Source organism: Lithobates pipiens, unplaced genomic scaffold (assembly GCF_037356315.1).
Source record: "Lithobates pipiens isolate NorthernLeopardFrog02 unplaced genomic scaffold, aLitPip1_a1.2 Scaffold_8, whole genome shotgun sequence".
NCBI lineage: Eukaryota > Metazoa > Chordata > Amphibia > Anura > Ranidae > Lithobates > Lithobates pipiens.
This window is the reverse complement of record NW_027507903.1, coordinates 271342392-271370391: the sequence shown is the minus strand read 5'-3', so window position 1 is coordinate 271370391 and position 28000 is coordinate 271342392. Positions and strand designations below refer to the sequence as shown.

General features: G+C 45.8%; 33 non-coding genes across 33 annotated transcripts; all 33 read left to right on the top strand.

The window, feature by feature from the left end:
* The first annotated feature begins 439 nt into the window (after positions 1 to 439).
* On the top strand, positions 440 to 512 carry TRNAV-AAC (transfer RNA valine (anticodon AAC)). Its single transcript has one exon. It is a non-coding gene; the product is annotated as a tRNA-Val (tRNA).
* A 111-nt stretch (positions 513 to 623) lies between these two features.
* Positions 624 to 696, top strand: TRNAV-CAC (transfer RNA valine (anticodon CAC)). The gene has a single exon. It is a non-coding gene; the product is annotated as a tRNA-Val (tRNA).
* Positions 697 to 807: 111 nt separating this feature from the next.
* Positions 808 to 880, top strand: TRNAV-CAC (transfer RNA valine (anticodon CAC)). Its single transcript has one exon. It is a non-coding gene; the product is annotated as a tRNA-Val (tRNA).
* A 739-nt stretch (positions 881 to 1619) lies between these two features.
* On the top strand, positions 1620 to 1692 carry TRNAV-AAC (transfer RNA valine (anticodon AAC)). Its single transcript has one exon. It is a non-coding gene; the product is annotated as a tRNA-Val (tRNA).
* A 738-nt stretch (positions 1693 to 2430) lies between these two features.
* TRNAV-AAC (transfer RNA valine (anticodon AAC)) lies at positions 2431 to 2503 on the top strand. Its single transcript has one exon. It is a non-coding gene; the product is annotated as a tRNA-Val (tRNA).
* Positions 2504 to 2614: 111 nt separating this feature from the next.
* On the top strand, positions 2615 to 2687 carry TRNAV-CAC (transfer RNA valine (anticodon CAC)). Its single transcript has one exon. It is a non-coding gene; the product is annotated as a tRNA-Val (tRNA).
* A 739-nt stretch (positions 2688 to 3426) lies between these two features.
* TRNAV-CAC (transfer RNA valine (anticodon CAC)) lies at positions 3427 to 3499 on the top strand. The gene has a single exon. It is a non-coding gene; the product is annotated as a tRNA-Val (tRNA).
* A 1367-nt stretch (positions 3500 to 4866) lies between these two features.
* TRNAV-AAC (transfer RNA valine (anticodon AAC)) lies at positions 4867 to 4939 on the top strand. Its single transcript has one exon. It is a non-coding gene; the product is annotated as a tRNA-Val (tRNA).
* A 111-nt stretch (positions 4940 to 5050) lies between these two features.
* On the top strand, positions 5051 to 5123 carry TRNAV-CAC (transfer RNA valine (anticodon CAC)). Its single transcript has one exon. It is a non-coding gene; the product is annotated as a tRNA-Val (tRNA).
* A 1367-nt stretch (positions 5124 to 6490) lies between these two features.
* TRNAV-AAC (transfer RNA valine (anticodon AAC)) lies at positions 6491 to 6563 on the top strand. Its single transcript has one exon. It is a non-coding gene; the product is annotated as a tRNA-Val (tRNA).
* A 739-nt stretch (positions 6564 to 7302) lies between these two features.
* TRNAV-AAC (transfer RNA valine (anticodon AAC)) lies at positions 7303 to 7375 on the top strand. The gene has a single exon. It is a non-coding gene; the product is annotated as a tRNA-Val (tRNA).
* A 1735-nt stretch (positions 7376 to 9110) lies between these two features.
* On the top strand, positions 9111 to 9183 carry TRNAV-CAC (transfer RNA valine (anticodon CAC)). Its single transcript has one exon. It is a non-coding gene; the product is annotated as a tRNA-Val (tRNA).
* A 555-nt stretch (positions 9184 to 9738) lies between these two features.
* TRNAV-AAC (transfer RNA valine (anticodon AAC)) lies at positions 9739 to 9811 on the top strand. The gene has a single exon. It is a non-coding gene; the product is annotated as a tRNA-Val (tRNA).
* A 739-nt stretch (positions 9812 to 10550) lies between these two features.
* Positions 10551 to 10623, top strand: TRNAV-AAC (transfer RNA valine (anticodon AAC)). Its single transcript has one exon. It is a non-coding gene; the product is annotated as a tRNA-Val (tRNA).
* Positions 10624 to 11361: 738 nt separating this feature from the next.
* Positions 11362 to 11434, top strand: TRNAV-AAC (transfer RNA valine (anticodon AAC)). The gene has a single exon. It is a non-coding gene; the product is annotated as a tRNA-Val (tRNA).
* A 111-nt stretch (positions 11435 to 11545) lies between these two features.
* TRNAV-CAC (transfer RNA valine (anticodon CAC)) lies at positions 11546 to 11618 on the top strand. Its single transcript has one exon. It is a non-coding gene; the product is annotated as a tRNA-Val (tRNA).
* Positions 11619 to 12357: 739 nt separating this feature from the next.
* On the top strand, positions 12358 to 12430 carry TRNAV-CAC (transfer RNA valine (anticodon CAC)). Its single transcript has one exon. It is a non-coding gene; the product is annotated as a tRNA-Val (tRNA).
* Positions 12431 to 13982: 1552 nt separating this feature from the next.
* On the top strand, positions 13983 to 14055 carry TRNAV-CAC (transfer RNA valine (anticodon CAC)). Its single transcript has one exon. It is a non-coding gene; the product is annotated as a tRNA-Val (tRNA).
* Positions 14056 to 15422: 1367 nt separating this feature from the next.
* TRNAV-AAC (transfer RNA valine (anticodon AAC)) lies at positions 15423 to 15495 on the top strand. The gene has a single exon. It is a non-coding gene; the product is annotated as a tRNA-Val (tRNA).
* A 739-nt stretch (positions 15496 to 16234) lies between these two features.
* Positions 16235 to 16307, top strand: TRNAV-AAC (transfer RNA valine (anticodon AAC)). Its single transcript has one exon. It is a non-coding gene; the product is annotated as a tRNA-Val (tRNA).
* A 923-nt stretch (positions 16308 to 17230) lies between these two features.
* Positions 17231 to 17303, top strand: TRNAV-CAC (transfer RNA valine (anticodon CAC)). The gene has a single exon. It is a non-coding gene; the product is annotated as a tRNA-Val (tRNA).
* A 555-nt stretch (positions 17304 to 17858) lies between these two features.
* On the top strand, positions 17859 to 17931 carry TRNAV-AAC (transfer RNA valine (anticodon AAC)). Its single transcript has one exon. It is a non-coding gene; the product is annotated as a tRNA-Val (tRNA).
* A 1551-nt stretch (positions 17932 to 19482) lies between these two features.
* TRNAV-AAC (transfer RNA valine (anticodon AAC)) lies at positions 19483 to 19555 on the top strand. Its single transcript has one exon. It is a non-coding gene; the product is annotated as a tRNA-Val (tRNA).
* Positions 19556 to 20478: 923 nt separating this feature from the next.
* TRNAV-CAC (transfer RNA valine (anticodon CAC)) lies at positions 20479 to 20551 on the top strand. Its single transcript has one exon. It is a non-coding gene; the product is annotated as a tRNA-Val (tRNA).
* Positions 20552 to 21106: 555 nt separating this feature from the next.
* Positions 21107 to 21179, top strand: TRNAV-AAC (transfer RNA valine (anticodon AAC)). Its single transcript has one exon. It is a non-coding gene; the product is annotated as a tRNA-Val (tRNA).
* Positions 21180 to 21918: 739 nt separating this feature from the next.
* TRNAV-AAC (transfer RNA valine (anticodon AAC)) lies at positions 21919 to 21991 on the top strand. The gene has a single exon. It is a non-coding gene; the product is annotated as a tRNA-Val (tRNA).
* A 923-nt stretch (positions 21992 to 22914) lies between these two features.
* On the top strand, positions 22915 to 22987 carry TRNAV-CAC (transfer RNA valine (anticodon CAC)). Its single transcript has one exon. It is a non-coding gene; the product is annotated as a tRNA-Val (tRNA).
* A 555-nt stretch (positions 22988 to 23542) lies between these two features.
* Positions 23543 to 23615, top strand: TRNAV-AAC (transfer RNA valine (anticodon AAC)). The gene has a single exon. It is a non-coding gene; the product is annotated as a tRNA-Val (tRNA).
* A 739-nt stretch (positions 23616 to 24354) lies between these two features.
* On the top strand, positions 24355 to 24427 carry TRNAV-AAC (transfer RNA valine (anticodon AAC)). Its single transcript has one exon. It is a non-coding gene; the product is annotated as a tRNA-Val (tRNA).
* A 738-nt stretch (positions 24428 to 25165) lies between these two features.
* On the top strand, positions 25166 to 25238 carry TRNAV-AAC (transfer RNA valine (anticodon AAC)). The gene has a single exon. It is a non-coding gene; the product is annotated as a tRNA-Val (tRNA).
* A 111-nt stretch (positions 25239 to 25349) lies between these two features.
* TRNAV-CAC (transfer RNA valine (anticodon CAC)) lies at positions 25350 to 25422 on the top strand. The gene has a single exon. It is a non-coding gene; the product is annotated as a tRNA-Val (tRNA).
* Positions 25423 to 26161: 739 nt separating this feature from the next.
* Positions 26162 to 26234, top strand: TRNAV-CAC (transfer RNA valine (anticodon CAC)). Its single transcript has one exon. It is a non-coding gene; the product is annotated as a tRNA-Val (tRNA).
* A 739-nt stretch (positions 26235 to 26973) lies between these two features.
* Positions 26974 to 27046, top strand: TRNAV-CAC (transfer RNA valine (anticodon CAC)). The gene has a single exon. It is a non-coding gene; the product is annotated as a tRNA-Val (tRNA).
* The last annotated feature ends 954 nt before the right edge of the window (positions 27047 to 28000 follow it).

Sequence of the window (28000 nt, the reverse complement as noted above, 5' to 3'; positions counted from 1 at the left end):
TTCAATGTGAGCTCTTTTTCTTCACTGTTTATGAGCTGACCATCGCTGTAAGTGTTTGGTGTTTAGGCAAACTTGTTTTCTGGACCCAAAGGCAATTGGAATGTGGACTTTGGTTCTCCTGCTTAGTCAGCTGAGCTGGAAAACCTGACGACCATTGGCGTATGTTTTCAGCTGACCTGGTGAGAAAAGTGTGTGGAAAAGCTAGAGGTGATATCCATGACTCAGTGTATCTTGCCAGTACTGGCTGTTTTGAGGATGTTATTTGTATCAAGTTAGGCATCCGAGATGGGCTTTCTTCCTTCTTTGCTTCATTACCAAAGAGTATTATTTGCAAGGACGGTAAACTGAACTCAGGTTATCAACCAACCAGAAGCAAATAATAGCTAATACGGTGACCCCAACCTCCGAGCAACCAACCCGAAAAGTGCTGTCGTGATAGGTTTCTGTAGTGTAGTGGTTATCACGTTCGCCTAACACGCGAAAGGTCCCCGGTTCGAAACCGGGCAGAAACAATTTGAGCGCACTAGTGCTTTTTGTCAATGTCACTTTCAGCAGCTCTTTTCACCGATCTTACTTTAGGGTAGACTTTCGGTCTGCAAGGCTCAAAAAAACAGCATGAATGGGTTTCTGTAGTGTAGTGGTTATCACGTTCGCCTCACACGCGAAAGGTCCCCGGTTCGAAACCGGGCAGAAACAATTTGAGCGCACTAGTGCTTTTTGTCAATGTCACTTTCAGCAGCTCTTTTCACCGATCTTACTTTAGGGTAGACTTTCGGTCTGCAAGGCTCAAAAAAACAGCATGAATTGGTTTCTGTAGTGTAGTGGTTATCACGTTCGCCTCACACGCGAAAGGTCCCCGGTTCGAAACCGGGCAGAAACAATTTGAGCGCGCTAGTGCTTTTTGTCAATGTCGCTTTCAGCAGCTCTTTTCACCGATCTTACTTTAGGGTAGACTTTCGGTCTGCAAGGCTCAAAAAAACAGCATGAATGGGTTTCTGTAGTGTAGTGGTTATCACGTTCGCCTCACATGCGAAAGGTCCCCGTTTCAAAACCAGGCAGAAACAGTGCTTACCTTTAACTTTTTCACAGTCTGGCAAACTCAAAGCTCTTGCCATGCCTTGCCCCTCTGGCAGCCGTAAGCCAAATCTGCCAATACAAAGCACAGTTTAGGTGCAACACCTTCAATGTGAGCTCTTTTTCTTCACTGTTTATGAGCTGACCATCGCTGTAAGTGTTTGGTGTTTAGGCAAACTTGTTTTCTGGACCCAAAGGCAATTGGAATGTGGACTTTGGTTCTCCTGCTTAGTCAGCTGAGCTGGAAAACCTGACGACCATTGGCGTATGTTTTCAGCTGACCTGGTGAGAAAAGTGTGTGGAAAAGCTAGAGGTGATATCCATGACTCAGTGTATCTTGCCAGTACTTGCTGTTTTGAGGATGTTATTTGTATCAAGTTAGGCATCCGAGATGGGCTTTCTTCCTTCTTTGCTTCATTACCAAAGAGTATCATTTGCAAGGACGGTAAACTGAACTCAGGTTATCAACCAACCAGAAGCAAATAATAGCTAATACGGTGACCCCAACCTCCGAGCAACCAACCCGAAAAGTGCTGTCGTGATAGGTTTCTGTAGTGTAGTGGTTATCACGTTCGCCTAACACGCGAAAGGTCCCCGGTTCGAAACCGGGCAGAAACAATTTGAGCGCACTAGTGCTTTTTGTCAATGTCACTTTCAGCAGCTCTTTTCACCGATCTTACTTTAGGGTAGACTTTCGGTCTGCAAGGCTCAAAAAAACAGCATGAATGGGTTTCTGTAGTGTAGTGGTTATCACGTTCGCCTCACACGCGAAAGGTCCCCAGTTCGAAACCGGCAGAAACAGTGCTTACCTTTAACTTTTTCACAGTCTGGCAAACTCAAAGCTCTTGCCATGCCTTGCCCCTCTGGCAGCCGTAAGCCAAATCTGCCAATACAAAGCACAGTTTAGGTGCAACACCTTCAATGTGAGCTCTTTTTCTTCACTGTTTATGAGCTGACCATCGCTGTAAGTGTTTGGTGTTTAGGCAAACTTGTTTTCTGGACCCAAAGGCAATTGGAATGTGGACTTTGGTTCTCCTGCTTAGTCAGCTGAGCTGGAAAACCTGACGACCATTGGCGTATGTTTTCAGCTGACCTGGTGAGAAAAGTGTGTGGAAAAGCTAGAGGTGATATCCATGACTCAGTGTATCTTGCCAGTACTGGCTGTTTTGAGGATGTTATTTGTATCAAGTTAGGCATCCGAGATGGGCTTTCTTCCTTCTTTGCTTCATTACCAAAGAGTATTATTTGCAAGGACGGTAAACTGAACTCAGGTTATCAACCAACCAGAAGCAAATAATAGCTAATACGGTGACCCCAACCTCCGAGCAACCAACCCGAAAAGTGCTGTCGTGATAGGTTTCTGTAGTGTAGTGGTTATCACGTTCGCCTAACACGCGAAAGGTCCCCGGTTCGAAACCGGGCAGAAACAATTTGAGCGCACTAGTGCTTTTTGTCAATGTCACTTTCAGCAGCTCTTTTCACCGATCTTACTTTAGGGTAGACTTTCGGTCTGCAAGGCTCAAAAAAACAGCATGAATGGGTTTCTGTAGTGTAGTGGTTATCACGTTCGCCTCACACGCGAAAGGTCCCCGGTTCGAAACCGGGCAGAAACAGTGCTTACCTTTAACTTTTTCACAGTCTGGCAAACTCAAAGCTCTTGCCATGCCTTGCCCCTCTGGCAGCCGTAAGCCAAATCTGCCAATACAAAGCACAGTTTAGGTGCAACACCTTCAATGTGAGCTCTTTTTCTTCACTGTTTATGAGCTGACCATCGCTGTAAGTGTTTGGTGTTTAGGCAAACTTGTTTTCTGGACCCAAAGGCAATTGGAATGTGGACTTTGGTTCTCCTGCTTAGTCAGCTGAGCTGGAAAACCTGACGACCATTGGCGTATGTTTTCAGCTGACCTGGTGAGAAAAGTGTGTGGAAAAGCTAGAGGTGATATCCATGACTCAGTGTATCTTGCCAGTACTGGCTGTTTTGAGGATGTTATTTGTATCAAGTTAGGCATCTGAGATGGGCTTTCTTCCTTCTTTGCTTCATTACCAAAGAGTATCATTTGCAAGGACGGTAAACTGAACTCAGGTTATCAACCAACCAGAAGCAAATAATAGCTAATACGGTGACCCCAACCTCCGAGCAACCAATCCGAAAAGTGCTGTCGTGATAGGTTTCTGTAGTGTAGTGGTTATCATGTTCGCCTCACACGCGAAAGGTCCCCGGTTCGAAACCGGGCAGAAACAATTTGAGCGCGCTAGTGCTTTTTGTCAATGTCGCTTTCAGCAGCTCTTTTCACCGATCTTACTTTAGGGTAGACTTTCGGTCTGCAAGGCTCAAAAAAACAGCATGAATAGGTTTCTGTAGTGTAGTGGTTATCACGTTCGCCTCACACGCGAAAGGTCCCCGGTTCGAAACCGGGCAGAAACAGTGCTTACCTTTAACTTTTTCACAGTCTGGCAAACTCAAAGCTCTTGCCATGCCTTGCCCCTCTGGCAGCCGTAAGCCAAATCTGCCAATACAAAGCACAGTTTAGGTGCAACACCTTCAATGTGAGCTCTTTTTCTTCACTGTTTATGAGCTGACCATCGCTGTAAGTGTTTGGTGTTTAGGCAAACTTGTTTTCTGGACCCAAAGGCAATTGGAATGTGGACTTTGGTTCTCCTGCTTAGTCAGCTGAGCTGGAAAACCTGACGACCATTGGCGTATGTTTTCAGCTGACCTGGTGAGAAAAGTGTGTGGAAAAGCTAGAGGTGATATCCATGACTCAGTGTATCTTGCCAGTACTTGCTGTTTTGAGGATGTTATTTGTATCAAGTTAGGCATCCGAGATGGGCTTTCTTCCTTCTTTGCTTCATTACCAAAGAGTATCATTTGCAAGGTCGGTAAACTGAACTCAGGTTATCAACCAACCAGAAGCAAATAATAGCTAATACGGTGACCCCAACCTCCGAGCAACCAACCCGAAAAGTGCTGTCGTGATAGGTTTCTGTAGTGTAGTGGTTATCACGTTCGCCTAACACGCGAAAGGTCCCCGGTTCGAAACCGGGCAGAAAGAATTTGAGCGCACTAGTGCTTTTTGTCAATGTCACTTTCAGCAGCTCTTTTCACCGATCTTACTTTAGGGTAGACTTTCGGTCTGCAAGGCTCAAAAAAACAGCATGAATGGGTTTCTGTAGTATAGTGGTTATCACGTTCGCCTCACACGCGAAAGGTCCCCGGTTCGAAACCGGGCAGAAACAGTGCTTACCTTTAACTTTTTCACAGTCTGGCAAACTCAAAGCTCTTGCCATGCCTTGCCCCTCTGGCAGCCGTAAGCCAAATCTGCCAATACAAAGCACAGTTTAGGTGCAACACCTTCAATGTGAGCTCTTTTACTTCACTGTTTATGAGCTGACCATCGCTGTAAGTGTTTGGTGTTTAGGCAAACTTGTTTTCTGGACCCAAAGGCAATTGGAATGTGGACTTTGGTTCTCCTGCTTAGTCAGCTGAGCTGGAAAACCTGACGACCATTGGCGTATGTTTTCAGCTGACCTGGTGAGAAAAGTGTGTGGAAAAGCTAGAGGTGATATCCATGACTCAGTGTATCTTGCCAGTACTGGCTGTTTTGAGGATGTTATTTGTATCAAGTTAGGCATCCGAGATGGGCTTTCTTCCTTCTTTGCTTCATTACCAAAGAGTATTATTTGCAAGGACGGTAAACTGAACTCAGGTTATCAACCAACCAGAAGCAAATAATAGCTAATACGGTGACCCCAACCTCCGAGCAACCAACCCGAAAAGTGCTGTCGTGATAGGTTTCTGTAGTGTAGTGGTTATCACGTTCGCCTAACACGCGAAAGGTCCCCGGTTCGAAACCGGGCAGAAACAATTTGAGCGCACTAGTGCTTTTTGTCAATGTCACTTTCAGCAGCTCTTTTCACCGATCTTACTTTAGGGTAGACTTTCGGTCTGCAAGGCTCAAAAAAACAGCATGAATGGGTTTCTGTAGTGTAGTGGTTATCACGTTCGCCTCACACGCGAAAGGTCCCCGGTTCGAAACCGGGCAGAAACAGTGCTTACCTTTAACTTTTTCACAGTCTGGCAAACTCAAAGCTCTTGCCATGCCTTGCCCCTCTGGCAGCCGTAAGCCAAATCTGCCAATACAAAGCACAGTTTAGGTGCAACACCTTCAATGTGAGCTCTTTTTCTTCACTGTTTATGAGCTGACCATCGCTGTAAGTGTTTGGTGTTTAGGCAAACTTGTTTTCTGGACCCAAAGGCAATTGGAATGTGGACTTTGGTTCTCCTGCTTAGTCAGCTGAGCTGGAAAACCTGACGACCATTGGCGTATGTTTTCAGCTGACCTGGTGAGAAAAGTGTGTGGAAAAGCTAGAGGTGATATCCATGACTCAGTGTATCTTGCCAGTACTTGCTGTTTTGAGGATGTTATTTGTATCAAGTTAGGCATCCGAGATGGGCTTTCTTCCTTCTTTGCTTCATTACCAAAGAGTATCATTTGCAAGGACGGTAAACTGAACTCAGGTTATCAACCAACCAGAAGCAAATAATAGCTAATACGGTGACCCCAACCTCCGAGCAACCAACCCGAAAAGTGCTGTCGTGATAGGTTTCTGTAGTGTAGTGGTTATCACGTTCGCTTAACACGCGAAAGGTCCCCGGTTCGAAACCGGGCAGAAACAATTTGAGCGCACTAGTGCTTTTTGTCAATGTCACTTTCAGCAGCTCTTTTCACCGATCTTACTTTAGGGTAGACTTTCGGTCTGCAAGGCTCAAAAAAACAGCATGAATGGGTTTCTTTAGTGTAGTGGTTATCACGTTCGCCTCACACGCGAAAGGTCCCCGGTTCGAAACCGGGCAGAAACAGTGCTTACCTTTAACTTTTTCACAGTCTGGCAAACTCAAAGCTCTTGCCATGCCTTGCCCCTCTGGCAGCCGTAAGCCAAATCTGCCAATACAAAGCACAGTTTAGGTGCAACACCTTCAATGTGAGCTCTTTTTCTTCACTGTTTATGAGCTGACCATCGCTGTAAGTGTTTGGTGTTTAGGCAAACTTGTTTTCTGGACCCAAAGGCAATTGGAATGTGGACTTTGGTTCTCCTGCTTAGTCAGCTGAGCTGGAAAACCTGACGACCATTGGCGTATGTTTTCAGCTGACCTGGGGAGAAAAGTGTGTGGAAAAGCTAGAGGTGATATCCATGACTCAGTGTATCTTGCCAGTACTTGCTGTTTTGAGGATGTTATTTGTATCAAGTTAGGCATCCGAGATGGGCTTTCTTCCTTCTTTGCTTCATTACCAAAGAGTATCATTTGCAAGGACGGTAAACTGAACTCAGGTTATCAACCAACCAGAAGCAAATAATAGCTAATACGGTGACCCCAACCTCCGAGCAACCAACCCGAAAAGTGCTGTCGTGATAGGTTTCTGTAGTGTAGTGGTTATCACGTTCGCCTAACACGCGAAAGGTCCCCGGTTCGAAACCGGGCAGAAACAATTTGAGCGCACTAGTGCTTTTTGTCAATGTCACTTTCAGCAGCTCTTTTCACCGATCATACTTTAGGGTAGACTTTCGGTCTGCAAGGCTCAAAAAAACAGCATGAATGGGTTTCTGTAGTGTAGTGGTTATCACGTTCGCCTCACACACGAAAGGTCCCCGGTTCGAAACCGGGCAGAAACAGTGCTTACCTTTAACTTTTTCACAGTCTGGCAAACTCAAAGCTCTTGCCATGCCTTGCCCCTCTGGCAGCCGTAAGCCAAATCTGCCAATACAAAGCACAGTTTAGGTGCAACACCTTCAATGTGAGCTCTTTTTCTTCACTGTTTATGAGCTGACCATCGCTGTAAGTGTTTGGTGTTTAGGCAAACTTGTTTTCTGGACCCAAAGGCAATTGGAATGTGGACTTTGGTTCTCCTGCTTAGTCAGCTGAGCTGGAAAACCTGACGACCATTGGCGTATGTTTTCAGCTGACCTGGTGAGAAAAGTGTGTGGAAAAGCTAGAGGTGATATCCATGACTCAGTGTATCTTGCCAGTACTGGCTGTTTTGAGGATGTTATTTGTATCAAGTTAGGCATCCGAGATGGGCTTTCTTCCTTCTTTGCTTCATTACCAAAGAGTATCATTTGCAAGGACGGTAAACTGAACTCAGGTTATCAACCAACCAGAAGCAAATAATAGCTAATACGGTGACCCCAACCTCCGAGCAACCAACTCGAAAAGTGCTGTCGTGATAGGTTTCTGTAGTGTAGTGGTTATCACGTTCGCCTAACACGCGAAAGGTCCCCGGTTCGAAACCGGGCAGAAACAATTTGAGCGCGCTAGTGCTTTTTGTCAATGTCGCTTTCAGCAGCTCTTTTCACCGATCTTACTTTAGGGTAGACTTTCGGTCTGCAAGGCTCAAAAAAACAGCATGAATGGGTTTCTGTAGTGTAGTGGTTATCACGTTCGCCTCACACGCGCAAGGTCCCCGGTTCGAAACCGGGCAGAAACAGTGCTTACCTTTAACTTTTTCACAGTCTGGCAAACTCAAAGCTCTTGCCATGCCTTGCCCCTCTGGCAGCCGTAAGCCAAATCTGCCAATACAAAGCACAGTTTAGGTGCAACACCTTCAATGTGAGCTCTTTTTCTTCACTGTTTATGAGCTGACCATCGCTGTAAGTGTTTGGTGTTTAGGCAAACTTGTTTTCTGGACCCAAAGGCAATTGGAATGTGGACTTTGGTTCTCCTGCTTAGTCAGCTGAGCTGGAAAACCTGACGACCATTGGCGTATGTTTTCAGCTGACCTGGTGAGAAAAGTGTGTGGAAAAGCTAGAGGTGATATCCATGACTCAGTGTATCTTGCCAGTACTTGCTGTTTTGAGGATGTTATTTGTATCAAGTTAGGCATCCGAGATGGGCTTTCTTCCTTCTTTGCTTCATTACCAAAGAGTATCATTTGCAAGGACGGTAAACTGAACTCAGGTTATCAACCAACCAGAAGCAAATAATAGCTAATACGGTGACCCCAACCTCCGAGCAACCAACCCGAAAAGTGCTGTCGTGATAGGTTTCTGTAGTGTAATGGTTATCACGTTCGCCTAACACGCGAAAGGTCCCCGGTTCGAAACCGGGCAGAAACAATTTGAGCGCGCTAGTGCTTTTTGTCAATGTCGCTTTCAGCAGCTCTTTTCACCGATCTTACTTTAGGGTAGACTTTCGGTCTGCAAGGCTCAAAAAAACAGCATGAATGGGTTTCTGTAGTGTAGTGGTTATCACGTTCGCCTCACACGCGCAAGGTCCCCGGTTCGAAACCGGGCAGAAACAGTGCTTACCTTTAACTTTTTCACAGTCTGGCAAACTCAAAGCTCTTGCCATGCCTTGCCCCTCTGGCAGCCGTAAGCCAAATCTGCCAATACAAAGCACAGTTTAGGTGCAACACCTTCAATGTGAGCTCTTTTTCTTCACTGTTTATGAGCTGACCATCGCTGTAAGTGTTTGGTGTTTAGGCAAACTTGTTTTCTGGACCCAAAGGCAATTGGAATGTGGACTTTGGTTCTCCTGCTTAGTCAGCTGAGCTGGAAAACCTGACGACCATTGGCGTATGTTTTCAGCTGACCTGGTGAGAAAAGTGTGTGGAAAAGCTAGAGGTGATATCCATGACTCAGTGTATCTTGCCAGTACTTGCTGTTTTGAGGATGTTATTTGTATCAAGTTAGGCATCCGAGATGGGCTTTCTTCCTTCTTTGCTTCATTACCAAAGAGTATCATTTGCAAGGACGGTAAACTGAACTCAGGTTATCAACCAACCAGAAGCAAATAATAGCTAATACGGTGACCCCAACCTCCGAGCAACCAACCCGAAAAGTGCTGTCGTGATAGGTTTCTGTAGTGTAATGGTTATCACGTTCGCCTAACACGCGAAAGGTCCCCGGTTCGAAACCGGGAAGAAACAATTTGAGCGCGCTAGTGCTTTTTGTCAATGTCGCTTTCAGCAGCTCTTTTCACCGATCTTACTTTAGGGTAGACTTTCGGTCTGCAAGGCTCAAAAAAACAGCATGAATGGGTTTCTGTAGTGTAGTGGTTATCACGTTCGCCTCACACGCGAAAGGTCCCCGGTTCGAAACCGGGCAGAAACAGTGCTTACCTTTAACTTTTTCACAGTCTGGCAAACTCAAAGCTCTTGCCATGCCTTGCCCCTCTGGCAGCCGTAAGCCAAATCTGCCAATACAAAGCACAGTTTAGGTGCAACACCTTCAATGTGAGCTCTTTTTCTTCACTGTTTATGAGCTGACCATCGCTGTAAGTGTTTGGTGTTTAGGCAAACTTGTTTTCTGGACCCAAAGGCAATTGGAATGTGGACTTTGGTTCTCCTGCTTAGTCAGCTGAGCTGGAAAACCTGACGACCATTGGCGTATGTTTTCAGCTGACCTGGTGAGAAAAGTGTGTGGAAAAGCTAGAGGTGATATCCATGACTCAGTGTATCTTGCCAGTACTGGCTGTTTTGAGGATGTTATTTGTATCAAGTTAGGCATCCGAGATGGGCTTTCTTCCTTCTTTGCTTCATTACCAAAGAGTATCATTTGCAAGGACGGTAAACTGAACTCAGGTTATCAACCAACCAGAAGCAAATAATAGCTAATACGGTGACCCCAACCTCCGAGCAACCAACCCGAAAAGTGCTGTCATTATAGGTTTCTGTAGTGTAGTGGTTATCACGTTCGCCTAACACGCGAAAGGTCCCCGGTTCGAAACCGGGCAGAAACAATTTGAGCGCGCTAGTGCTTTTTGTCAATGTCGCTTTCAGCAGCTCTTTTCACCGATCTTACTTTAGGGTAGACTTTCGGTCTGCAAGGCTCAAAAAAACAGCATGAATGGGTTTCTGTAGTATAGTGGTTATCATGTTCGCCTCACACGCGAAAGGTCCCCGGTTCGAAACTGGGCAGAAACAGTGCTTACCTTTAACTTTTTCACAGTCTGGCAAACTCAAAGCTCTTGCCATGCCTTGCCCCTCTGGCAGCCGTAAGCCAAATCTGCCAATACAAAGCACAGTTTAGGTGCAACACCTTCAATGTGAGCTCTTTTTCTTCACTGTTTATGAGCTGACCATCGCTGTAAGTGTTTGGTGTTTAGGCAAACTTGTTTTCTGGACCCAAAGGCAATTGGAATGTGGACTTTGGTTCTCCTGCTTAGTCAGCTGAGCTGGAAAACCTGACGACCATTGGCGTATGTTTTCAGCTGACCTGGTGAGAAAAGTGTGTGGAAAAGCTAGAGGTGATATCCATGACTCAGTGTATCTTGCCAGTACTTGCTGTTTTGAGGATGTTATTTGTATCAAGTTAGGCATCCGAGATGGGCTTTCTTCCTTCTTTGCTTCATTACCAAAGAGTATCATTTGCAAGGACGGTAAACTGAACTCAGGTTATCAACCAACCAGAAGCAAATAATAGCTAATACGGTGACCCCAACCTCCGAGCAACCAACCCGAAAAGTGCTGTTGTGATAGGTTTCTGTAGTGTAGTGGTTATCACGTTCGCCTAACACGCGAAAGGTCCCCGGTTCGAAACCGGGCAGAAACAATTTGAGCGCACTAGTGCTTTTTGTCAATGTCACTTTCAGCAGCTCTTTTCACCGATCTTACTTTAGGGTAGACTTTCGGTCTGCAAGGCTCAAAAAAACAGCATGAATGGGTTTCTGTAGTGTAGTGGTTATCACGTTCGCCTCACACGCGAAAGGTCCCCAGTTCGAAACCGGCAGAAACAGTGCTTACCTTTAACTTTTTCACAGTCTGGCAAACTCAAAGCTCTTGCCATGCCTTGCCCCTCTGGCAGCCGTAAGCCAAATCTGCCAATACAAAGCACAGTTTAGGTGCAACACCTTCAATGTGAGCTCTTTTTCTTCACTGTTTATGAGCTGACCATCGCTGTAAGTGTTTGGTGTTTAGGCAAACGTGTTTTCTGGACCCAAAGGCAATTGGAATGTGGACTTTGGTTCTCCTGCTTAGTCAGCTGAGCTGGAAAACCTGACGACCATTGGCGTATGTTTTCAGCTGACCTGGTGAGAAAAGTGTGTGGAAAAGCTAGAGGTGATATCCATGACTCAGTGTATCTTGCCAGTACTGGCTGTTTTGAGGATGTTATTTGTATCAAGTTAGGCATCCGAGATGGGCTTTCTTCCTTCTTTGCTTCATTACCAAAGAGTATTATTTGCAAGGACGGTAAACTGAACTCAGGTTATCAACCAACCAGAAGCAAATAATAGCTAATACGGTGACCCCAACCTCCGAGCAACCAACCCGAAAAGTGCTGTTGTGATAGGTTTCTGTAGTGTAGTGGTTATCACGTTCGCCTAACACGCGAAAGGTCCCCGGTTCGAAACCGGGCAGAAACAATTTGAGCGCACTAGTGCTTTTTGTCAATGTCACTTTCAGCAGCTCTTTTCACCGATCTTACTTTAGGGTAGACTTTCGGTCTGCAAGGCTCAAAAAAACAGCATGAATGGGTTTCTGTAGTGTAGTGGTTATCACGTTCGCCTCACACGCGAAAGGTCCCCGGTTCGAAACCGGGCAGAAACAGTGCTTACCTTTAACTTTTTCACAGTCTGGCAAACTCAAAGCTCTTGCCATGCCTTGCCCCTCTGGCAGCCGTAAGCCAAATCTGCCAATACAAAGCACAGTTTAGGTGCAACACCTTCAATGTGAGCTCTTTTTCTTCACTGTTTATGAGCTGACCATCGCTGTAAGTGTTTGGTGTTTAGGCAAACTTGTTTTCTGGACCCAAAGGCAATTGGAATGTGGACTTTGGTTCTCCTGCTTAGTCAGCTGAGCTGGAAAACCTGACGACCATTGGCGTATGTTTTCAGCTGACCTGGTGAGAAAAGTGTGTGGAAAAGCTAGAGGTGATATCCATGACTCAGTGTATCTTGCCAGTACTGGCTGTTTTGAGGATGTTATTTGTATCAAGTTAGGCATCCGAGATGGGCTTTCTTCCTTCTTTGCTTCATTACCAAAGAGTATCATTTGCAAGGACGGTAAACTGAACTCAGGTTATCAACCAACCAGAAGCAAATAATAGCTAATACGGTGACCCCAACCTCCGAGCAACCAATCCGAAAAGTGCTGTCGTGATAGGTTTCTGTAGTGTAGTGGTTATCATGTTCGCCTCACACGCGAAAGGTCCCCGGTTCGAAACCGGGCAGAAACAATTTGAGCGCGCTAGTGCTTTTTGTCAATGTCGCTTTCAGCAGCTCTTTTCACCGATCTTACTTTAGGGTAGACTTTCGGTCTGCAAGGCTCAAAAAAACAGCATGAATAGGTTTCTGTAGTGTAGTGGTTATCACGTTCGCCTCACACGCGAAAGGTCCCCGGTTCGAAACCGGGCAGAAACAGTGCTTACCTTTAACTTTTTCACAGTCTGGCAAACTCAAAGCTCTTGCCATGCCTTGCCCCTCTGGCAGCCGTAAGCCAAATCTGCCAATACAAAGCACAGTTTAGGTGCAACACCTTCAATGTGAGCTCTTTTTCTTCACTGTTTATGAGCTGACCATCGCTGTAAGTGTTTGGTGTTTAGGCAAACTTGTTTTCTGGACCCAAAGGCAATTGGAATGTGGACTTTGGTTCTCCTGCTTAGTCAGCTGAGCTGGAAAACCTGACGACCATTGGCGTATGTTTTCAGCTGACCTGGTGAGAAAAGTGTGTGGAAAAGCTAGAGGTGATATCCATGACTCAGTGTATCTTGCCAGTACTTGCTGTTTTGAGGATGTTATTTGTATCAAGTTAGGCATCCGAGATGGGCTTTCTTCCTTCTTTGCTTCATTACCAAAGAGTATCATTTGCAAGGTCGGTAAACTGAACTCAGGTTATCAACCAACCAGAAGCAAATAATAGCTAATACGGTGACCCCAACCTCCGAGCAACCAACCCGAAAAGTGCTGTCGTGATAGGTTTCTGTAGTGTAGTGGTTATCACGTTCGCCTAACACGCGAAAGGTCCCCGGTTCGAAACCGGGCAGAAAGAATTTGAGCGCACTAGTGCTTTTTGTCAATGTCACTTTCAGCAGCTCTTTTCACCGATCTTACTTTAGGGTAGACTTTCGGTCTGCAAGGCTCAAAAAAACAGCATGAATGGGTTTCTGTAGTGTAGTGGTTATCACGTTCGCCTCACACGCGAAAGGTCCCCAGTTCGAAACCGGGCAGAAACAGTGCTTACCTTTAACTTTTTCACAGTCTGGCAAACTCAAAGCTCTTGCCATGCCTTGCCCCTCTGGCAGCCGTAAGCCAAATCTGCCAATACAAAGCACAGTTTAGGTGCAACACCTTCAATGTGAGCTCTTTTTCTTCACTGTTTATGAGCTGACCATCGCTGTAAGTGTTTGGTGTTTAGGCAAACTTGTTTTCTGGACCCAAAGGCAATTGGAATGTGGACTTTGGTTCTCCTGCTTAGTCAGCTGAGCTGGAAAACCTGACGACCATTGGCGTATGTTTTCAGCTGACCTGGTGAGAAAAGTGTGTGGAAAAGCTAGAGGTGATATCCATGACTCAGTGTATCTTGCCAGTACTGGCTGTTTTGAGGATGTTATTTGTATCAAGTTAGGCATCCGAGATGGGCTTTCTTCCTTCTTTGCTTCATTACCAAAGAGTATTATTTGCAAGGACGGTAAACTGAACTCAGGTTATCAACCAACCAGAAGCAAATAATAGCTAATACGGTGACCCCAACCTCCGAGCAACCAACCCGAAAAGTGCTGTCGTGATAGGTTTCTGTAGTGTAGTGGTTATCACGTTCGCCTAACACGCGAAAGGCCCCCCGGTTCGAAACCGGGCAGAAACAATTTGAGCGCACTAGTGCTTTTTGTCAATGTCACTTTCAGCAGCTCTTTTCACCGATCTTACTTTAGGGTAGACTTTCGGTCTGCAAGGCTCAAAAAAACAGCATGAATGGGTTTCTGTAGTGTAGTGGTTATCACGTTCGCCTCACACGCGAAAGGTCCCCGGTTCGAAACCGGGCAGAAACAGTGCTTACCTTTAACTTTTTCACAGTCTGGCAAACTCAAAGCTCTTGCCATGCCTTGCCCCTCTGGCAGCCGTAAGCCAAATCTGCCAATACAAAGCACAGTTTAGGTGCAACACCTTCAATGTGAGCTCTTTTTCTTCACTGTTTATGAGCTGACCATCGCTGTAAGTGTTTGGTGTTTAGGCAAACTTGTTTTCTGGACCCAAAGGCAATTGGAATGTGGACTTTGGTTCTCCTGCTTAGTCAGCTGAGCTGGAAAACCTGACGACCATTGGCGTATGTTTTCAGCTGACCTGGTGAGAAAAGTGTGTGGAAAAGCTAGAGGTGATATCCATGACTCAGTGTATCTTGCCAGTACTTGCTGTTTTGAGGATGTTATTTGTATCAAGTTAGGCATCCGAGATGGGCTTTCTTCCTTCTTTGCTTCATTACCAAAGAGTATCATTTGCAAGGACGGTAAACTGAACTCAGGTTATCAACCAACCAGAAGCAAATAATAGCTAATACGGTGACCCCAACCTCCGAGCAACCAACCCGAAAAGTGCTGTCGTGATAGGTTTCTGTAGTGTAGTGGTTATCACGTTCGCTTAACACGCGAAAGGTCCCCGGTTCGAAACCGGGCAGAAACAATTTGAGCGCACTAGTGCTTTTTGTCAATGTCACTTTCAGCAGCTCTTTTCACCGATCTTACTTTAGGGTAGACTTTCGGTCTGCAAGGCTCAAAAAAACAGCATGAATGGGTTTCTTTAGTGTAGTGGTTATCACGTTCGCCTCACACGCGAAAGGTCCCCGGTTCGAAACCGGGCAGAAACAGTGCTTACCTTTAACTTTTTCACAGTCTGGCAAACTCAAAGCTCTTGCCATGCCTTGCCCCTCTGGCAGCCGTAAGCCAAATCTGCCAATACAAAGCACAGTTTAGGTGCAACACCTTCAATGTGAGCTCTTTTTCTTCACTGTTTATGAGCTGACCATCGCTGTAAGTGTTTGGTGTTTAGGCAAACTTGTTTTCTGGACCCAAAGGCAATTGGAATGTGGACTTTGGTTCTCCTGCTTAGTCAGCTGAGCTGGAAAACCTGACGACCATTGGCGTATGTTTTCAGCTGACCTGGGGAGAAAAGTGTGTGGAAAAGCTAGAGGTGATATCCATGACTCAGTGTATCTTGCCAGTACTTGCTGTTTTGAGGATGTTATTTGTATCAAGTTAGGCATCCGAGATGGGCTTTCTTCCTTCTTTGCTTCATTACCAAAGAGTATCATTTGCAAGGACGGTAAACTGAACTCAGGTTATCAACCAACCAGAAGCAAATAATAGCTAATACGGTGACCCCAACCTCCGAGCAACCAACCCGAAAAGTGCTGTCGTGATAGGTTTCTGTAGTGTAGTGGTTATCACGTTCGCCTAACACGCGAAAGGTCCCCGGTTCGAAACCGGGCAGAAACAATTTGAGCGCACTAGTGCTTTTTGTCAATGTCACTTTCAGCAGCTCTTTTCACCGATCATACTTTAGGGTAGACTTTCGGTCTGCAAGGCTCAAAAAAACAGCATGAATGGGTTTCTGTAGTGTAGTGGTTATCACGTTCGCCTCACACACGAAAGGTCCCCGGTTCGAAACCGGGCAGAAACAGTGCTTACCTTTAACTTTTTCACAGTCTGGCAAACTCAAAGCTCTTGCCATGCCTTGCCCCTCTGGCAGCCGTAAGCCAAATCTGCCAATACAAAGCACAGTTTAGGTGCAACACCTTCAATGTGAGCTCTTTTTCTTCACTGTTTATGAGCTGACCATCGCTGTAAGTGTTTGGTGTTTAGGCAAACTTGTTTTCTGGACCCAAAGGCAATTGGAATGTGGACTTTGGTTCTCCTGCTTAGTCAGCTGAGCTGGAAAACCTGACGACCATTGGCGTATGTTTTCAGCTGACCTGGTGAGAAAAGTGTGTGGAAAAGCTAGAGGTGATATCCATGACTCAGTGTATCTTGCCAGTACTGGCTGTTTTGAGGATGTTATTTGTATCAAGTTAGGCATCCGAGATGGGCTTTCTTCCTTCTTTGCTTCATTACCAAAGAGTATCATTTGCAAGGACGGTAAACTGAACTCAGGTTATCAACCAACCAGAAGCAAATAATAGCTAATACGGTGACCCCAACCTCCGAGCAACCAACTCGAAAAGTGCTGTCGTGATAGGTTTCTGTAGTGTAGTGGTTATCACGTTCGCCTAACACGCGAAAGGTCCCCGGTTCGAAACCGGGCAGAAACAATTTGAGCGCGCTAGTGCTTTTTGTCAATGTCGCTTTCAGCAGCTCTTTTCACCGATCTTACTTTAGGGTAGACTTTCGGTCTGCAAGGCTCAAAAAAACAGCATGAATGGGTTTCTGTAGTGTAGTGGTTATCACGTTCGCCTCACACGCGCAAGGTCCCCGGTTCGAAACCGGGCAGAAACAGTGCTTACCTTTAACTTTTTCACAGTCTGGCAAACTCAAAGCTCTTGCCATGCCTTGCCCCTCTGGCAGCCGTAAGCCAAATCTGCCAATACAAAGCACAGTTTAGGTGCAACACCTTCAATGTGAGCTCTTTTTCTTCACTGTTTATGAGCTGACCATCGCTGTAAGTGTTTGGTGTTTAGGCAAACTTGTTTTCTGGACCCAAAGGCAATTGGAATGTGGACTTTGGTTCTCCTGCTTAGTCAGCTGAGCTGGAAAACCTGACGACCATTGGCGTATGTTTTCAGCTGACCTGGTGAGAAAAGTGTGTGGAAAAGCTAGAGGTGATATCCATGACTCAGTGTATCTTGCCAGTACTTGCTGTTTTGAGGATGTTATTTGTATCAAGTTAGGCATCCGAGATGGGCTTTCTTCCTTCTTTGCTTCATTACCAAAGAGTATCATTTGCAAGGACGGTAAACTGAACTCAGGTTATCAACCAACCAGAAGCAAATAATAGCTAATACGGTGACCCCAACCTCCGAGCAACCAACCCGAAAAGTGCTGTCGTGATAGGTTTCTGTAGTGTAATGGTTATCACGTTCGCCTAACACGCGAAAGGTCCCCGGTTCGAAACCGGGCAGAAACAATTTGAGCGCGCTAGTGCTTTTTGTCAATGTCGCTTTCAGCAGCTCTTTTCACCGATCTTACTTTAGGGTAGACTTTCGGTCTGCAAGGCTCAAAAAAACAGCATGAATGGGTTTCTGTAGTGTAGTGGTTATCACGTTCGCCTCACACGCGAAAGGTCCCCGGTTCGAAACCGGGCAGAAACAGTGCTTACCTTTAACTTTTTCACAGTCTGGCAAACTCAAAGCTCTTGCCATGCCTTGCCCCTCTGGCAGCCGTAAGCCAAATCTGCCAATACAAAGCACAGTTTAGGTGCAACACCTTCAATGTGAGCTCTTTTTCTTCACTGTTTATGAGCTGACCATCGCTGTAAGTGTTTGGTGTTTAGGCAAACTTGTTTTCTGGACCCAAAGGCAATTGGAATGTGGACTTTGGTTCTCCTGCTTAGTCAGCTGAGCTGGAAAACCTGACGACCATTGGCGTATGTTTTCAGCTGACCTGGTGAGAAAAGTGTGTGGAAAAGCTAGAGGTGATATCCATGACTCAGTGTATCTTGCCAGTACTGGCTGTTTTGAGGATGTTATTTGTATCAAGTTAGGCATCCGAGATGGGCTTTCTTCCTTCTTTGCTTCATTACCAAAGAGTATCATTTGCAAGGACGGTAAACTGAACTCAGGTTATCAACCAACCAGAAGCAAATAATAGCTAATACGGTGACCCCAACCTCCGAGCAACCAACCCGAAAAGTGCTGTCATGATAGGTTTCTGTAGTGTAGTGGTTATCACGTTCGCCTAACACGCGAAAGGTCCCCGGTTCGAAACCGGGCAGAAACAATTTGAGCGCGCTAGTGCTTTTTGTCAATGTCGCTTTCAGCAGCTCTTTTCACCGATCTTACTTTAGGGTAGACTTTCGGTCTGCAAGGCTCAAAAAAACAGCATGAATGGGTTTCTGTAGTATAGTGGTTATCATGTTCGCCTCACACGCGAAAGGTCCCCGGTTCGAAACTGGGCAGAAACAGTGCTTACCTTTAACTTTTTCACAGTCTGGCAAACTCAAAGCTCTTGCCATGCCTTGCCCCTCTGGCAGCCGTAAGCCAAATCTGCCAATACAAAGCACAGTTTAGGTGCAACACCTTCAATGTGAGCTCTTTTTCTTCACTGTTTATGAGCTGACCATCGCTGTAAGTGTTTGGTGTTTAGGCAAACTTGTTTTCTGGACCCAAAGGCAATTGGAATGTGGACTTTGGTTCTCCTGCTTAGTCAGCTGAGCTGGAAAACCTGACGACCATTGGCGTATGTTTTCAGCTGACCTGGTGAGAAAAGTGTGTGGAAAAGCTAGAGGTGATATCCATGACTCAGTGTATCTTGCCAGTACTTGCTGTTTTGAGGATGTTATTTGTATCAAGTTAGGCATCCGAGATGGGCTTTCTTCCTTCTTTGCTTCATTACCAAAGAGTATCATTTGCAAGGACGGTAAACTGAACTCAGGTTATCAACCAACCAGAAGCAAATAATAGCTAATACGGTGACCCCAACCTCCGAGCAACCAACCCGAAAAGTGCTGTCGTGATAGGTTTCTGTAGTGTAGTGGTTATCACGTTCGCCTAACACGCGAAAGGTCCCCGGTTCGAAACCGGGCAGAAAGAATTTGAGCGCACCAGTGCTTTTTGTCAATGTCACTTTCAGCAGCTCTTTTCACCGATCTTACTTTAGGGTAGACTTTCGGTCTGCAAGGCTCAAAAAAACAGCATGAATGGGTTTCTGTAGTGTAGTGGTTATCACGTTCGCCTCACACACGAAAGGTCCCCGGTTCGAAACCGGGCAGAAACAGTGCTTACCTTTAACTTTTTCACAGTCTGGCAAACTCAAAGCTCTTGCCATGCCTTGCCCCTCTGGCAGCCGTAAGCCAAATCTGCCAATACAAAGCACAGTTTAGGTGCAACACCTTCAATGTGAGCTCTTTTTCTTCACTGTTTATGAGCTGACCATCGCTGTAAGTGTTTGGTGTTTAGGCAAACTTGTTTTCTGGACCCAAAGGCAATTGGAATGTGGACTTTGGTTCTCCTGCTTAGTCAGCTGAGCTGGAAAACCTGACGACCATTGGCGTATGTTTTCAGCTGACCTGGTGAGAAAAGTGTGTGGAAAAGCTAGAGGTGATATCCATGACTCAGTGTATCTTGCCAGTACTGGCTGTTTTGAGGATGTTATTTGTATCAAGTTAGGCATCCGAGATGGGCTTTCTTCCTTCTTTGCTTCATTACCAAAGAGTATCATTTGCAAGGACGGTAAACTGAACTCAGGTTATCAACCAACCAGAAGCAAATAATAGCTAATACGGTGACCCCAACCTCCGAGCAACCAACTCGAAAAGTGCTGTCGTGATAGGTTTCTGTAGTGTAGTGGTTATCACGTTCGCCTAACACGCGAAAGGTCCCCGGTTCGAAACCGGGCAGAAACAATTTGAGCGCGCTAGTGCTTTTTGTCAATGTCGCTTTCAGCAGCTCTTTTCACCGATCTTACTTTAGGGTAGACTTTCGGTCTGCAAGGCTCAAAAAAACAGCATGAATGGGTTTCTGTAGTGTAGTGGTTATCACGTTCGCCTCACACGCGCAAGGTCCCCGGTTCGAAACCGGGCAGAAACAGTGCTTACCTTTAACTTTTTCACAGTCTGGCAAACTCAAAGCTCTTGCCATGCCTTGCCCCTCTGGCAGCCGTAAGCCAAATCTGCCAATACAAAGCACAGTTTAGGTGCAACACCTTCAATGTGAGCTCTTTTTCTTCACTGTTTATGAGCTGACCATCGCTGTAAGTGTTTGGTGTTTAGGCAAACTTGTTTTCTGGACCCAAAGGCAATTGGAATGTGGACTTTGGTTCTCCTGCTTAGTCAGCTGAGCTGGAAAACCTGACGACCATTGGCGTATGTTTTCAGCTGACCTGGTGAGAAAAGTGTGTGGAAAAGCTAGAGGTGATATCCATGACTCAGTGTATCTTGCCAGTACTTGCTGTTTTGAGGATGTTATTTGTATCAAGTTAGGCATCCGAGATGGGCTTTCTTCCTTCTTTGCTTCATTACCAAAGAGTATCATTTGCAAGGACGGTAAACTGAACTCAGGTTATCAACCAACCAGAAGCAAATAATAGCTAATACGGTGACCCCAACCTCCGAGCAACCAACCCGAAAAGTGCTGTCGTGATAGGTTTCTGTAGTGTAATGGTTATCACGTTCGCCTAACACGCGAAAGGTCCCCGGTTCGAAACAGGGCAGAAACAATTTGAGCGCGCTAGTGCTTTTTGTCAATGTCGCTTTCAGCAGCTCTTTTCACCGATCTTACTTTAGGGTAGACTTTCGGTCTGCAAGGCTCAAAAAAACAGCATGAATGGGTTTCTGTAGTGTAGTGGTTATCACGTTCGCCTCACACGCGAAAGGTCCCCGGTTCGAAACCGGGCAGAAACAGTGCTTACCTTTAACTTTTTCACAGTCTGGCAAACTCAAAGCTCTTGCCATGCCTTGCCCCTCTGGCAGCCGTAAGCCAAATCTGCCAATACAAAGCACAGTTTAGGTGCAACACCTTCAATGTGAGCTCTTTTTCTTCACTGTTTATGAGCTGACCATCGCTGTAAGTGTTTGGTGTTTAGGCAAACTTGTTTTCTGGACCCAAAGGCAATTGGAATGTGGACTTTGGTTCTCCTGCTTAGTCAGCTGAGCTGGAAAACCTGACGACCATTGGCGTATGTTTTCAGCTGACCTGGTGAGAAAAGTGTGTGGAAAAGCTAGAGGTGATATCCATGACTCAGTGTATCTTGCCAGTACTGGCTGTTTTGAGGATGTTATTTGTATCAAGTTAGGCATCCGAGATGGGCTTTCTTCCTTCTTTGCTTCATTACCAAAGAGTATCATTTGCAAGGACGGTAAACTGAACTCAGGTTATCAACCAACCAGAAGCAAATAATAGCTAATACGGTGACCCCAACCTCCGAGCAACCAACCCGAAAAGTGCTGTCATTATAGGTTTCTGTAGTGTAGTGGTTATCACGTTCGCCTAACACGCGAAAGGTCCCCGGTTCGAAACCGGGCAGAAACAATTTGAGCGCGCTAGTGCTTTTTGTCAATGTCGCTTTCAGCAGCTCTTTTCACCGATCTTACTTTAGGGTAGACTTTCGGTCTGCAAGGCTCAAAAAAACAGCATGAATGGGTTTCTGTAGTATAGTGGTTATCATGTTCGCCTCACACGCGAAAGGTCCCCGGTTCGAAACTGGGCAGAAACAGTGCTTACCTTTAACTTTTTCACAGTCTGGCAAACTCAAAGCTCTTGCCATGCCTTGCCCCTCTGGCAGCCGTAAGCCAAATCTGCCAATACAAAGCACAGTTTAGGTGCAACACCTTCAATGTGAGCTCTTTTTCTTCACTGTTTATGAGCTGACCATCGCTGTAAGTGTTTGGTGTTTAGGCAAACTTGTTTTCTGGACCCAAAGGCAATTGGAATGTGGACTTTGGTTCTCCTGCTTAGTCAGCTGAGCTGGAAAACCTGACGACCATTGGCGTATGTTTTCAGCTGACCTGGTGAGAAAAGTGTGTGGAAAAGCTAGAGGTGATATCCATGACTCAGTGTATCTTGCCAGTACTGGCTGTTTTGAGGATGTTATTTGTATCAAGTTAGGCATCCGAGATGGGCTTTCTTCCTTCTTTGCTTCATTACCAAAGAGTATCATTTGCAAGGACGGTAAACTGAACTCAGGTTATCAACCAACCAGAAGCAAATAATAGCTAATACGGTGACCCCAACCTCCGAGCAACCAACTCGAAAAGTGCTGTCGTGATAGGTTTCTGTAGTGTAGTGGTTATCACGTTCGCCTAACACGCGAAAGGTCCCCGGTTCGAAACCGGGCAGAAACAATTTGAGCGCGCTAGTGCTTTTTGTCAATGTCGCTTTCAGCAGCTCTTTTCACCGATCTTACTTTAGGGTAGACTTTCGGTCTGCAAGGCTCAAAAAAACAGCATGAATGGGTTTCTGTAGTGTAGTGGTTATCACGTTCGCCTCACACGCGCAAGGTCCCCGGTTCGAAACCGGGCAGAAACAGTGCTTACCTTTAACTTTTTCACAGTCTGGCAAACTCAAAGCTCTTGCCATGCCTTGCCCCTCTGGCAGCCGTAAGCCAAATCTGCCAATACAAAGCACAGTTTAGGTGCAACACCTTCAATGTGAGCTCTTTTTCTTCACTGTTTATGAGCTGACCATCGCTGTAAGTGTTTGGTGTTTAGGCAAACTTGTTTTCTGGACCCAAAGGCAATTGGAATGTGGACTTTGGTTCTCCTGCTTAGTCAGCTGAGCTGGAAAACCTGACGACCATTGGCGTATGTTTTCAGCTGACCTGGTGAGAAAAGTGTGTGGAAAAGCTAGAGGTGATATCCATGACTCAGTGTATCTTGCCAGTACTTGCTGTTTTGAGGATGTTATTTGTATCAAGTTAGGCATCCGAGATGGGCTTTCTTCCTTCTTTGCTTCATTACCAAAGAGTATCATTTGCAAGGACGGTAAACTGAACTCAGGTTATCAACCAACCAGAAGCAAATAATAGCTAATACGGTGACCCCAACCTCCGAGCAACCAACCCGAAAAGTGCTGTCGTGATAGGTTTCTGTAGTGTAATGGTTATCACGTTCGCCTAACACGCGAAAGGTCCCCGGTTCGAAACAGGGCAGAAACAATTTGAGCGCGCTAGTGCTTTTTGTCAATGTCGCTTTCAGCAGCTCTTTTCACCGATCTTACTTTAGGGTAGACTTTCGGTCTGCAAGGCTCAAAAAAACAGCATGAATGGGTTTCTGTAGTGTAGTGGTTATCACGTTCGCCTCACACGCGAAAGGTCCCCGGTTCGAAACCGGGCAGAAACAGTGCTTACCTTTAACTTTTTCACAGTCTGGCAAACTCAAAGCTCTTGCCATGCCTTGCCCCTCTGGCAGCCGTAAGCCAAATCTGCCAATACAAAGCACAGTTTAGGTGCAACACCTTCAATGTGAGCTCTTTTTCTTCACTGTTTATGAGCTGACCATCGCTGTAAGTGTTTGGTGTTTAGGCAAACTTGTTTTCTGGACCCAAAGGCAATTGGAATGTGGACTTTGGTTCTCCTGCTTAGTCAGCTGAGCTGGAAAACCTGACGACCATTGGCGTATGTTTTCAGCTGACCTGGTGAGAAAAGTGTGTGGAAAAGCTAGAGGTGATATCCATGACTCAGTGTATCTTGCCAGTACTGGCTGTTTTGAGGATGTTATTTGTATCAAGTTAGGCATCCGAGATGGGCTTTCTTCCTTCTTTGCTTCATTACCAAAGAGTATCATTTGCAAGGACGGTAAACTGAACTCAGGTTATCAACCAACCAGAAGCAAATAATAGCTAATACGGTGACCCCAACCTCCGAGCAACCAACCCGAAAAGTGCTGTCATTATAGGTTTCTGTAGTGTAGTGGTTATCACGTTCGCCTAACACGCGAAAGGTCCCCGGTTCGAAACCGGGCAGAAACAATTTGAGCGCGCTAGTGCTTTTTGTCAATGTCGCTTTCAGCAGCTCTTTTCACCGATCTTACTTTAGGGTAGACTTTCGGTCTGCAAGGCTCAAAAAAACAGCATGAATGGGTTTCTGTAGTATAGTGGTTATCATGTTCGCCTCACACGCGAAAGGTCCCCGGTTCGAAACTGGGCAGAAACAGTGCTTACCTTTAACTTTTTCACAGTCTGGCAAACTCAAAGCTCTTGCCATGCCTTGCCCCTCTGGCAGCCGTAAGCCAAATCTGCCAATACAAAGCACAGTTTAGGTGCAACACCTTCAATGTGAGCTCTTTTTCTTCACTGTTTATGAGCTGACCATCGCTGTAAGTGTTTGGTGTTTAGGCAAACTTGTTTTCTGGACCCAAAGGCAATTGGAATGTGGACTTTGGTTCTCCTGCTTAGTCAGCTGAGCTGGAAAACCTGACGACCATTGGCGTATGTTTTCAGCTGACCTGGTGAGAAAAGTGTGTGGAAAAGCTAGAGGTGATATCCATGACTCAGTGTATCTTGCCAGTACTTGCTGTTTTGAGGATGTTATTTGTATCAAGTTAGGCATCCGAGATGGGCTTTCTTCCTTCTTTGCTTCATTACCAAAGAGTATCATTTGCAAGGACGGTAAACTGAACTCAGGTTATCAACCAACCAGAAGCAAATAATAGCTAATACGGTGACCCCAACCTCCGAGCAACCAACCCGAAAAGTGCTGTCGTGATAGGTTTCTGTAGTGTAGTGGTTATCACGTTCGCCTAACACGCGAAAGGTCCCCGGTTCGAAACCGGGCAGAAACAATTTGAGCGCACTAGTGCTTTTTGTCAATGTCACTTTCAGCAGCTCTTTTCACCGATCTTACTTTAGGGTAGACTTTCGGTCTGCAAGGCTCAAAAAAACAGCATGAATGGGTTTCTGTAGTGTAGTGGTTATCACGTTCGCCTCACACGCGAAAGGTCCCCAGTTCGAAACCGGCAGAAACAGTGCTTACCTTTAACTTTTTCACAGTCTGGCAAACTCAAAGCTCTTGCCATGCCTTGCCCCTCTGGCAGCCGTAAGCCAAATCTGCCAATACAAAGCACAGTTTAGGTGCAACACCTTCAATGTGAGCTCTTTTTCTTCACTGTTTATGAGCTGACCATCGCTGTAAGTGTTTGGTGTTTAGGCAAACGTGTTTTCTGGACCCAAAGGCAATTGGAATGTGGACTTTGGTTCTCCTGCTTAGTCAGCTGAGCTGGAAAACCTGACGACCATTGGCGTATGTTTTCAGCTGACCTGGTGAGAAAAGTGTGTGGAAAAGCTAGAGGTGATATCCATGACTCAGTGTATCTTGCCAGTACTGGCTGTTTTGAGGATGTTATTTGTATCAAGTTAGGCATCCGAGATGGGCTTTCTTCCTTCTTTGCTTCATTACCAAAGAGTATTATTTGCAAGGACGGTAAACTGAACTCAGGTTATCAACCAACCAGAAGCAAATAATAGCTAATACGGTGACCCCAACCTCCGAGCAACCAACCCGAAAATTGCTGTTGTGATAGGTTTCTGTAGTGTAGTGGTTATCACGTTCGCCTAACACGCGAAAGGTCCCCGGTTCGAAACCGGGCAGAAACAATTTGAGCGCACTAGTGCTTTTTGTCAATGTCACTTTCAGCAGCTCTTTTCACCGATCTTACTTTAGGGTAGACTTTCGGTCTGCAAGGCTCAAAAAAACAGCATGAATGGGTTTCTGTAGTGTAGTGGTTATCACGTTCGCCTCACACGCGAAAGGTCCCCGGTTCGAAACCGGGCAGAAACAGTGCTTACCTTTAACTTTTTCACAGTCTGGCAAACTCAAAGCTCTTGCCATGCCTTGCCCCTCTGGCAGCCGTAAGCCAAATCTGCCAATACAAAGCACAGTTTAGGTGCAACACCTTCAATGTGAGCTCTTTTTCTTCACTGTTTATGAGCTGACCATCGCTGTAAGTGTTTGGTGTTTAGGCAAACTTGTTTTCTGGACCCAAAGGCAATTGGAATGTGGACTTTGGTTCTCCTGCTTAGTCAGCTGAGCTGGAAAACCTGACGACCATTGGCGTATGTTTTCAGCTGACCTGGTGAGAAAAGTGTGTGGAAAAGCTAGAGGTGATATCCATGACTCAGTGTATCTTGCCAGTACTTGCTGTTTTGAGGATGTTATTTGTATCAAGTTAGGCATCCGAGATGGGCTTTCTTCCTTCTTTGCTTCATTACCAAAGAGTATCATTTGCAAGGACGGTAAACTGAACTCAGGTTATCAACCAACCAGAAGCAAATAATAGCTAATACGGTGACCCCAACCTCCGAGCAACCAACCCGAAAAGTGCTGTCGTGATAGGTTTCTGTAGTGTAGTGGTTATCACGTTCGCTTAACACGCGAAAGGTCCCCGGTTCGAAACCGGGCAGAAACAATTTGAGCGCACTAGTGCTTTTTGTCAATGTCACTTTCAGCAGCTCTTTTCACCGATCTTACTTTAGGGTAGACTTTCGGTCTGCAAGGCTCAAAAAAACAGCATGAATGGGTTTCTGTAGTGTAGTGGTTATCACGTTCGCCTCACACGCGAAAGGTCCCCGGTTCGAAACCGGGCAGAAACAGTGCTTACCTTTAACTTTTTCACAGTCTGGCAAACTCAAAGCTCTTGCCATGCCTTGCCCCTCTGGCAGCCGTAAGCCAAATCTGCCAATACAAAGCACAGTTTAGGTGCAACACCTTCAATGTGAGCTCTTTTTCTTCACTGTTTATGAGCTGACCATCGCTGTAAGTGTTTGGTGTTTAGGCAAACTTGTTTTCTGGACCCAAAGGCAATTGGAATGTGGACTTTGGTTCTCCTGCTTAGTCAGCTGAGCTGGAAAACCTGACGACCATTGGCGTATGTTTTCAGCTGACCTGGTGAGAAAAGTGTGTGGAAAAGCTAGAGGTGATATCCATGACTCAGTGTATCTTGCCAGTACTGGCTGTTTTGAGGATGTTATTTGTATCAAGTTAGGCATCCGAGATGGGCTTTCTTCCTTCTTTGCTTCATTACCAAAGAGTATCATTTGCAAGGACGGTAAACTGAACTCAGGTTATCAACCAACCAGAAGCAAATAATAGCTAATACGGTGACCCCAACCTCCGAGCAACCAATCCGAAAAGTGCTGTCGTGATAGGTTTCTGTAGTGTAGTGGTTATCATGTTCGCCTCACACGCGAAAGGTCCCCGGTTCGAAACCGGGCAGAAACAATTTGAGCGCGCTAGTGCTTTTTGTCAATGTCGCTTTCAGCAGCTCTTTTCACCGATCTTACTTTAGGGTAGACTTTCGGTCTGCAAGGCTCAAAAAAACAGCATGAATAGGTTTCTGTAGTGTAGTGGTTATCACGTTCGCCTCACACGCGAAAGGTCCCCGGTTCGAAACCGGGCAGAAACAGTGCTTACCTTTAACTTTTTCACAGTCTGGCAAACTCAAAGCTCTTGCCATGCCTTGCCCCTCTGGCAGCCGTAAGCCAAATCTGCCAATACAAAGCACAGTTTAGGTGCAACACCTTCAATGTGAGCTCTTTTTCTTCACTGTTTATGAGCTGACCATCGCTGTAAGTGTTTGGTGTTTAGGCAAACTTGTTTTCTGGACCCAAAGGCAATTGGAATGTGGACTTTGGTTCTCCTGCTTAGTCAGCTGAGCTGGAAAACCTGACGACCATTGGCGTATGTTTTCAGCTGACCTGGTGAGAAAAGTGTGTGGAAAAGCTAGAGGTGATATCCATGACTCAGTGTATCTTGCCAGTACTTGCTGTTTTGAGGATGTTATTTGTATCAAGTTAGGCATCCGAGATGGGCTTTCTTCCTTCTTTGCTTCATTACCAAAGAGTATCATTTGCAAGGTCGGTAAACTGAACTCAGGTTATCAACCAACCAGAAGCAAATAATAGCTAATACGGTGACCCCAACCTCCGAGCAACCAACCCGAAAAGTGCTGTCGTGATAGGTTTCTGTAGTGTAGTGGTTATCACGTTCGCCTAACACGCGAAAGGTCCCCGGTTCGAAACCGGGCAGAAAGAATTTGAGCGCACTAGTGCTTTTTGTCAATGTCACTTTCAGCAGCTCTTTTCACCGATCTTACTTTAGGGTAGACTTTCGGTCTGCAAGGCTCAAAAAAACAGCATGAATGGGTTTCTGTAGTGTAGTGGTTATCACGTTCGCCTCACACGCGAAAGGTCCCCAGTTCGAAACCGGGCAGAAACAGTGCTTACCTTTAACTTTTTCACAGTCTGGCAAACTCAAAGCTCTTGCCATGCCTTGCCCCTCTGGCAGCCGTAAGCCAAATCTGCCAATACAAAGCACAGTTTAGGTGCAACACTTTCAATGTGAGCTCTTTTTCTTCACT